We start from the raw sequence: 7,338 nt of genomic DNA, 5'->3' as shown, positions 1-7,338 counted from the left end.
TATATTTTCGTATTTGTTCTTGCTTCAGTCTTTTGTACACCACTTAGGAATATTTTTTCAATATATTAAGCAGTATAGAAATTAAATCTTGTTGGCACCCGTCTGTCTCAAGAGACAATGGAATGCACCTCTGAGAGTGCTGTCAAACCGCTGTGTTAACTGCACCGAAGAAACCTCCACAAGTCTGGGCAGTGTATATGGAAGTGTTGAGCTGCCAAGACAACAAGACCCCACCCTTGTCCTTGCTGATGTGATCCAAAGGACAGCAGAGCAATACATTTAGCAACAGCTTGGCTGCAGGAGTTGCAGGAGGAGATGTGCAAAGCACCATCCAACCGCCTTTGGGCTCCCACTCCAAATTTGTGTTGGGTTTACCCAACCAAATCAGAAGCATTGTTTTCTCAAGCTGTGGAGGCAGAGCCTTCTCCCTCTGCATGAATTCATCTAATCCTCATTTAAAGCCATCCAAGTTGGTGGCCATCATTGCCTCCTGAGGGAGCAAGTTCCATAGTTTAACCATGTAATGTGTGTAATATTGGGAAGACGTGTATACTTTCAACACTTCATGAAATTAAGTTGAGTTTTTTCTCTCATATATATATATATATGGAAAAAGAATCATGCCCATGGTGGCCAGGGTCTTCAAATAAAGCAAAGGCGACTGAAGTCTCTACATGAGAACCAGGTAAGTGTGTTTTTTCTCTGTGTTGAGAGAAAGGGCTGCCTTCTTACCTGGCCGCATACCACAGGGGTCTAAGGAGAAGCCCATGTGCAGCGCAAGAAGTGCATTATCCCATTGAGTGGCCCTGCTTCCTTCCCCACTCTCATGCAAAACATTTTTGACAAGCCACTCATCTCCAGCCATTTCCCACAGCTTTTCTTTTCATTTGCATCCTCATTAGAATAATGTGATTTTGCAAAGTGGGATGTGGGGAGGGGGAGCTTGGAGGGTGGGGGAGGAAGTGCTCACCGCATCATCAAAACGCCAAGACACCCCCCCTCCAACACACACACACACGCTCCACCACCCCCTCTTGCATCCGAGGTGATAATCCAAGCTGAGTTGACAGCAGATAGAAGGCTAGATCCATGATTGGCAATTTAAGCAACGCAAAGTGAAATGTGAGCAGCGACATCATCTCACAAGTCATTGAAACAAAGGGACTGAACCTTTTTCAGGTTAACTTAATACGGGCTGGAAAGAAACAGGAACAGACACTTGAGAGGGAAATAGGGACTGCGTGAAGAGTTTTGTCTTAGAGCTGTATGCATTGTGGGTGCTTTCTCTGGCGATTGTGTTGGGGGGAGAGACATGTGCCGCCTACGATTTTGTTGAAGAAAGCATACAGTTTGGCTCATTCATAGACTGCATCTTTATTGTCAAGATCTTTCCAGGTTGAAAGGGGCACGGTGCCAGCTTTTAAACATCTCCTGTAAAGGAGCCGATTGATACGTTCATGCGAGAGGAGTATACACATACAGAAGACTAGCACAGACGTAACTTATAGCTATGGCTAACCATGATTTGCCGCCCTGTCCCCAGTTAAAAATCTCAAAACTGCATTGAACCACAGTTGTGTGTGGCTCCCCCTCAGGGAGCTAGTATCAGGAGATACCAGCAAAAGCTGCTTGCTGGACAGCAAGCAGAAAAGAATTGCCTTCATCAGGCAATCAAGAATTGCCTATATTTCTAAAAAAAACAACAACGGTGCTGGTACTCACCATGAAGTGCCCTTCTCAGCTGACTGGCTACTGCCGGACAGGCCACGCTGCACGTTGGGCTCAGTGTGGGGCAAAGGCCTGCTGAGCTCCTGGAGCTGAGTTTCCTGCTGCCGGGAAACGTGGCCTGTCAGTGAGGCCTTCGAGGAAGCCAGAGTCCTCTTGGTGCTACCTGGCCCAGCTGCTACTGCCACTGCCCCCACGGACCCAGCCTGCCTGTTTTCCACCAAGAGCTTTCCTCCAGCCTCGGAGCTGGGAGTGGTGGGTGCAGCGGCAGCCCAGCAGCTTCCTGCAGATGTCCGGCCACAGGATGAGGACAAGGAGGAATTGCTGCCACCAGGGATGGCAGTGCCAAGGGGCTCTCCTCACACACTCGCTTTAGAAGCCAAGATTTGAAAAGAAAAGAAAACGGGTGCTAGTATTGCATACTGGTGAGTACCACCAGAAGAAGAAGAAAAGCAGTGGCCTTAATTATGGTTAATGCAAACCATGGTTAAAGAACAGAAGAAAAGCCTGCTGTTTGAAGGACTTAAGAAGAGTCCTGCTGGATCGGGCCAAAAGGGGCCCATCTAGTCCAGCATCTTGTTCTCACATTGGCCAGCCAGATGCCTCTTCTGCAATACCTACAAGCAGGCCCTGAGCACAAGGCACTCTCCCCTCCTGCGGCTCCTAGCAATTGGCATTCAGAATCATTACAGTGGTACCTCGGCTTAAGAACTTAATTCATTATGGAGGTTCGTTCTTAACCTGAAACTGTTCTTAACCTGAAGCACCACTTTAGATAATGGGGTCTCCTGCTGCCGCTGCGCCGCTGCTGCACGATTTCTGTTCTCATCCTGAAGCAAAGTTCTTAACCCGAGGTATTACTTCTGGGTTAGCAGAGTCTGTAACCTGAAGCATCTGTAACCTGAGGTACCACTGTACTGCCGTTGACTCTGGGGGCAAAGTATAGTCATCATGGCTGGTAGGTATTGATAACCGTTTCCTCTATGGATTTGTCCACTCCTCTTTTAAAGCCATCCAAGTTGGTGGCTATCACTGCCTCCTGCAGGAGAGAGTTCCGCAGTTCAGCTATGTGCTGCATGAAGGAATACTTTATAAGAACATTTGAAAACTCACATTGCATCCCTCATTCATATCCTGGTTTCCAGACAATTTCCACCCATGTTTTGAAATATTCAGACATAGCCCAGAGCCATAGTTACACATGATGTCTGCAGAAGGCTATCGGAAATCTCTTATAGAAAGAGATATCCCACATAATGCCTGCCTTGTGAGTCTGCCCACCTTCTCTTTCTGAGCTCTTTTGTCTCCTGGGTGGTATAAGTGAGCAGGAGATATTAAGAACATAAGAAGAGCCCTGCAGGATCAGCCCAAAGCAGGCCTATCTAGTCCAGCATCCTGTTCACACAGTGACCAACCAAATGCCCTATTGTGAAACCCACAAGCAGAATTTGAACACACTCCCACAGTTATAGGCTGTGAGACACTATGAGGAAAGCACCCACAAATGCCCTTCGTCCTGGGAGCTGCAAGGATATCACAACTTTCTTGTGCTTTAGGAAGGCATTTTGTGAAATCAGCTTCCATGAATCCAATGCCCATTCTCATCTCAGAACAATTTGCCTGTGCAGCAACCCACAAACTTTTTTTTTTTTGATAAATTTATTGTCATTGTCCGTATATACACAGTATACACAACAACGAAAATCAAACACCCACCCAAAGACCGGGTTCACATATACATTTGCACGTATCTCCGAACTCTCATCCTATTTAGACATAATCTATAAAACATAACATAATCCAGAGTATAGCATGACCTATTAAAAACATAACATAACCTAAACCTATCTCATTCCTTCCACTCCCTACTTACTATTCAGAAACTATTCAGAAGGTGTGTGGTTCGTGTTTTCATTGTCCTATATCTTCTGCCCGAAGGCAATAGTTCAAAGAAGTTGTGAGCAGGGTGGGTGGGATCTCTCAGAATATTATGTGACTTCTTCAAGATGCGAGACGTGAAGATCTCATCCAGGGTTGGTAGTCGGAGCCCAATAACGTTCTGGGCAATTTTAATTGTTCGCTGTAAAGCTTTTTTATCCGTTTCAGAGCTGCTCCCATACCACGATAATATACTATAGGTTAGGACACTCTCGATGGTACTATGATAATAGGACAGGAGTAGGTGCTGGGATAGATTCAGTCCCCTGAGCATTCTCAGGAAATACAACCTCCCCTGCACCTTCCTCACAACCATATTAACATTTGCAGTCCATGAGAGGTCCTCCGAGATATAAATGCCCAGGTATTTAAAACTACCAACCCTCTCCACTTCCTCGCCATTTATGTGCAAGGCCTATAAGTGAAGGGTCAATGATAAATATGGCTATGCAGTGGCCGCCACAACTTCAGCCTACCTTTATAATCACATTGTGTTTCATTTCACGAGTGTTTCACTAGTTAACGAATAAGCGTTGAGCGTATGTTGGATTTCCTTTCTTTGCTCCACATTATCCCCAAAGCATTCCCCTGTCATTTCAGAGTACTGGAATAGGAGGCATTTGGTATTATGTTTCAATGCAGAATTGCTTGCTCCAGAGGAATCCCAAAATAGCTCATCTTTGCCAAACCTCAGTCCTAGAATATGCTTTCAGTCACACCCTACAAAACAGGATTTAGGAAGAAGATAGTACATCTAGGTATGCACACTCTCCCAAGCAAGTGTGAGCCATTAAAGTGAGCAATATCCTTGCTGGCTACGTATATGAAGGTCACGGGTTCAAGCCCAATTTAGTCGGGTAGAGATAACCAGAAATGTAGGTCAGGTCTATCAATGACTATTAGGCCACATTCACATCAACCATTTATAGCACTTGGTACAGTTGGCATCCGTCTGTCTCAGGAGACAATGGAGGAGTTTGACTTCTTAGTGTGGCTTCATTCTTAGTGTGGCTTCATATTGGCTGATGTTGACAACCGGGTGTTAGACCAGGTGGGCCCTGGATCTCTGATTCATCAAGGAGGTTCCTACATTCCAACAAAACCTGTAATTGTTAAACAGGCTTTGTCCCCAAGTACATCCATATGAACTGAAGGTACATGATTCCACCACCTTGATGAGCAAGCTAAGCAAACAAGTGTCAGGGACTGGCTGGAGGCAGAAAAGTGGTGGGAGGCACCAGCTAGGGAACCTGCAAGGGAAAAAGGGTTCTGAGCAAGAGGGTTGGTGGTGGGATGACAATGAGTGGTCAGAGGGAGAAGAAGGAGAGGACTGGGAGGAGGAGGTGTCAGAAACTAAAGAGGTAACACGGTTTAGTGAGCAGGAGGAGTCTGTGACAGAGCAGTCCAGAAGCAGAGGTAGAAGCAGAGGCTGGAGAAGAGGGTAGCCAAGAGGCAAAGATAAGACAGGCTGCTAAAGAAGCCAGGTGGTCTCCCACTCCTCCTGTGACCAACTCTCCTCCCCTGGTCTCCCAGAACCATAAGAGGTATGAAGAGGGCAGAGCAAAGACAGGCATGGCAACAAAGTCTCAGATTGCTTGGGAAGGACCTGGAGGAGGAGGAAGAAGAGGAGACTTAGGCAACTGTGGGAAGGCGGGGACCTGTAGTCCCCACTACTGTGGCAAGATCTACCAGGACGTGTTGCTGTGCTCACTAGTCCTGGACTCCTGAGTCAACTATGTTTCCTTGAGTAAACAGTTAACTTCACTGACGCCGTGTGATTTATTGTTGACTTGCTCCTGACTCCGGTTCCTGAGAGCAAGGGATGATCAGTACATGGATACCACCTTGGGTTTCATGAAGAGCCAGTGTAGTCTAGTGCAGGGTTTGGCAAGGTTTACCTTGCCTGGGCCGGATCTGTCCCACACAGACGTAATTTCCGGTGTAGCGGAAGCAACTCCCTGCGCCACACTGCACCAGTTTAGCTGGGACTCTTGAGCGGGCGGCTTGGTTCTGGGGTGGCTCGTGGGCCAGTTAAACGGCCTCTGTGGGCCGCTTCTGGCCCATGGGCCACACGTTGCCGACCCCTTGTCTAGCAGCTAGAATGTTGCATGCATGCAATGTGTGCATGACACAGTAGGCCGAGCAACCTGGAGGAGCTGGCCATTGGTCTTGCCATAGCCCTGAATGAACTGGGAATTGTGCACTTGGAGGTTTATATATGGCACTGTGTCCAAGACTGAGATGGTCACCACTGCTGTTTATCCATTTAGTCCAGAGATGGCTAACCTGTAGCCCTCCATCAGCCCCAGAAAGCATGGCAAATGGTCAAGGTCAGCAAAATCTGGAGGGTCATGGCTTTGGGGCCTCCTGAAGTAGACTGCTCTTAGCAAGAAAGCTGTTGTTCCATTGGGTGCACTTTTTTACCTGTTCTCTTCTCTGTTATAACCTGGCATGGTGTCAGATGTCTGAGCCTTAAACTGTCACAAGAATTGCTGTAGCACTGTTCTGCCCGAGGAGAACTCATGAACACTCCTTGTGGGACAGTCCAGATTGCAGGTTATATTAATAATGGTAGGAAAAAACTTATTTTGGTGAAAGCTTTGTCACCAGCACTGATCTCCCCACCCAAGAGCATTGGTTAAGCTCCTGGAGAACCATGGATTCCCTAAAACAACAAAGGCAGAAAACCACTTGTCAGAGCTGCCCTAGGTCCCAGCTCACAAAGGACCAACGCCACTCCGTTGTTATATACAAAAGTCTTTATTGAAGTTCATTTTTGTTTTCACAGCCGCAGCGTGCAGCTCTACGTATGAAACTCTAGACCGCTGAAGCTCCGTCTGAGTCTCCTCCCCCCAGACACCAGTTTAAGACCCTAGCCTTGCTCCACCTCTTCCTCTGCTCTTTCCTCTTCTGGGTCCGCCTGTCAGCAGGGGTCTCGCCCTTCCTAGACTCTTCTGACGCTGATTCCCCTGAGTCTTCCTCCTGCTTCCGGCGGGCTTTAGGACCTGGTTCCCGATCCGGGCTTTCTGCTGTCCCGCGCACCTGTACATTTGAACTTGGCGTGCGCGCCCAGCCGGTAACCTTCCTCCTGACCGTTACACTGCTCCTGTCACTGCTTCCCCCACTCTCCGATAGAGGCGTGGTCAGTCTCGACTCATCTTCTCTCCCTGCTGGAGGAGCCGTTGGACCTGACACTTGGGACTCCTCCCCCCCACTACGCTCTGGTGGGGAAGCTGGCCCTGATCTCCAGCTGCTGCTTTGGGAGTCCCCGCTGGCCCCCCTTGCCCTGACCATCGGCACCTCCTTCTGGGAATCTTCTGATTCGCTGGAGAAGCTCATGGAATCTCTCGGGTCACTGTCATACTCCCCTATGCTGCCCTCAGATCCTTCCCCTTCACTCTCCATCTCCTCTCTCCCCTGTGCCTCTGTCCCTGAGCCCCTGACACCACTTTCCTAAACTAAGCCTCTATATGATTGCTTGGATACTGCAGTAGAAGCAACATCTAAATTGTTGAAACGAATGATACGTCTTTAGAGAAAACTGTACCGTTCAACTGACAATTCTAGGACCAGACTTAGCATTATGTAGAGCCCCAGGCAGCTGATTTGGGGTGTCATGAAAGGGAAACAAAGGATCAGCTATTTAATTTATTCTTGCATTTTCACTGCCGAGAA

Source organism: Podarcis liolepis, assembly GCF_965112155.1.
Source record: "Podarcis liolepis genome assembly, chromosome: 7".
Classification (NCBI taxonomy): domain Eukaryota; kingdom Metazoa; phylum Chordata; class Lepidosauria; order Squamata; family Lacertidae; genus Podarcis; species Podarcis liolepis.
This window is presented reverse-complemented; position numbering follows the sequence as displayed.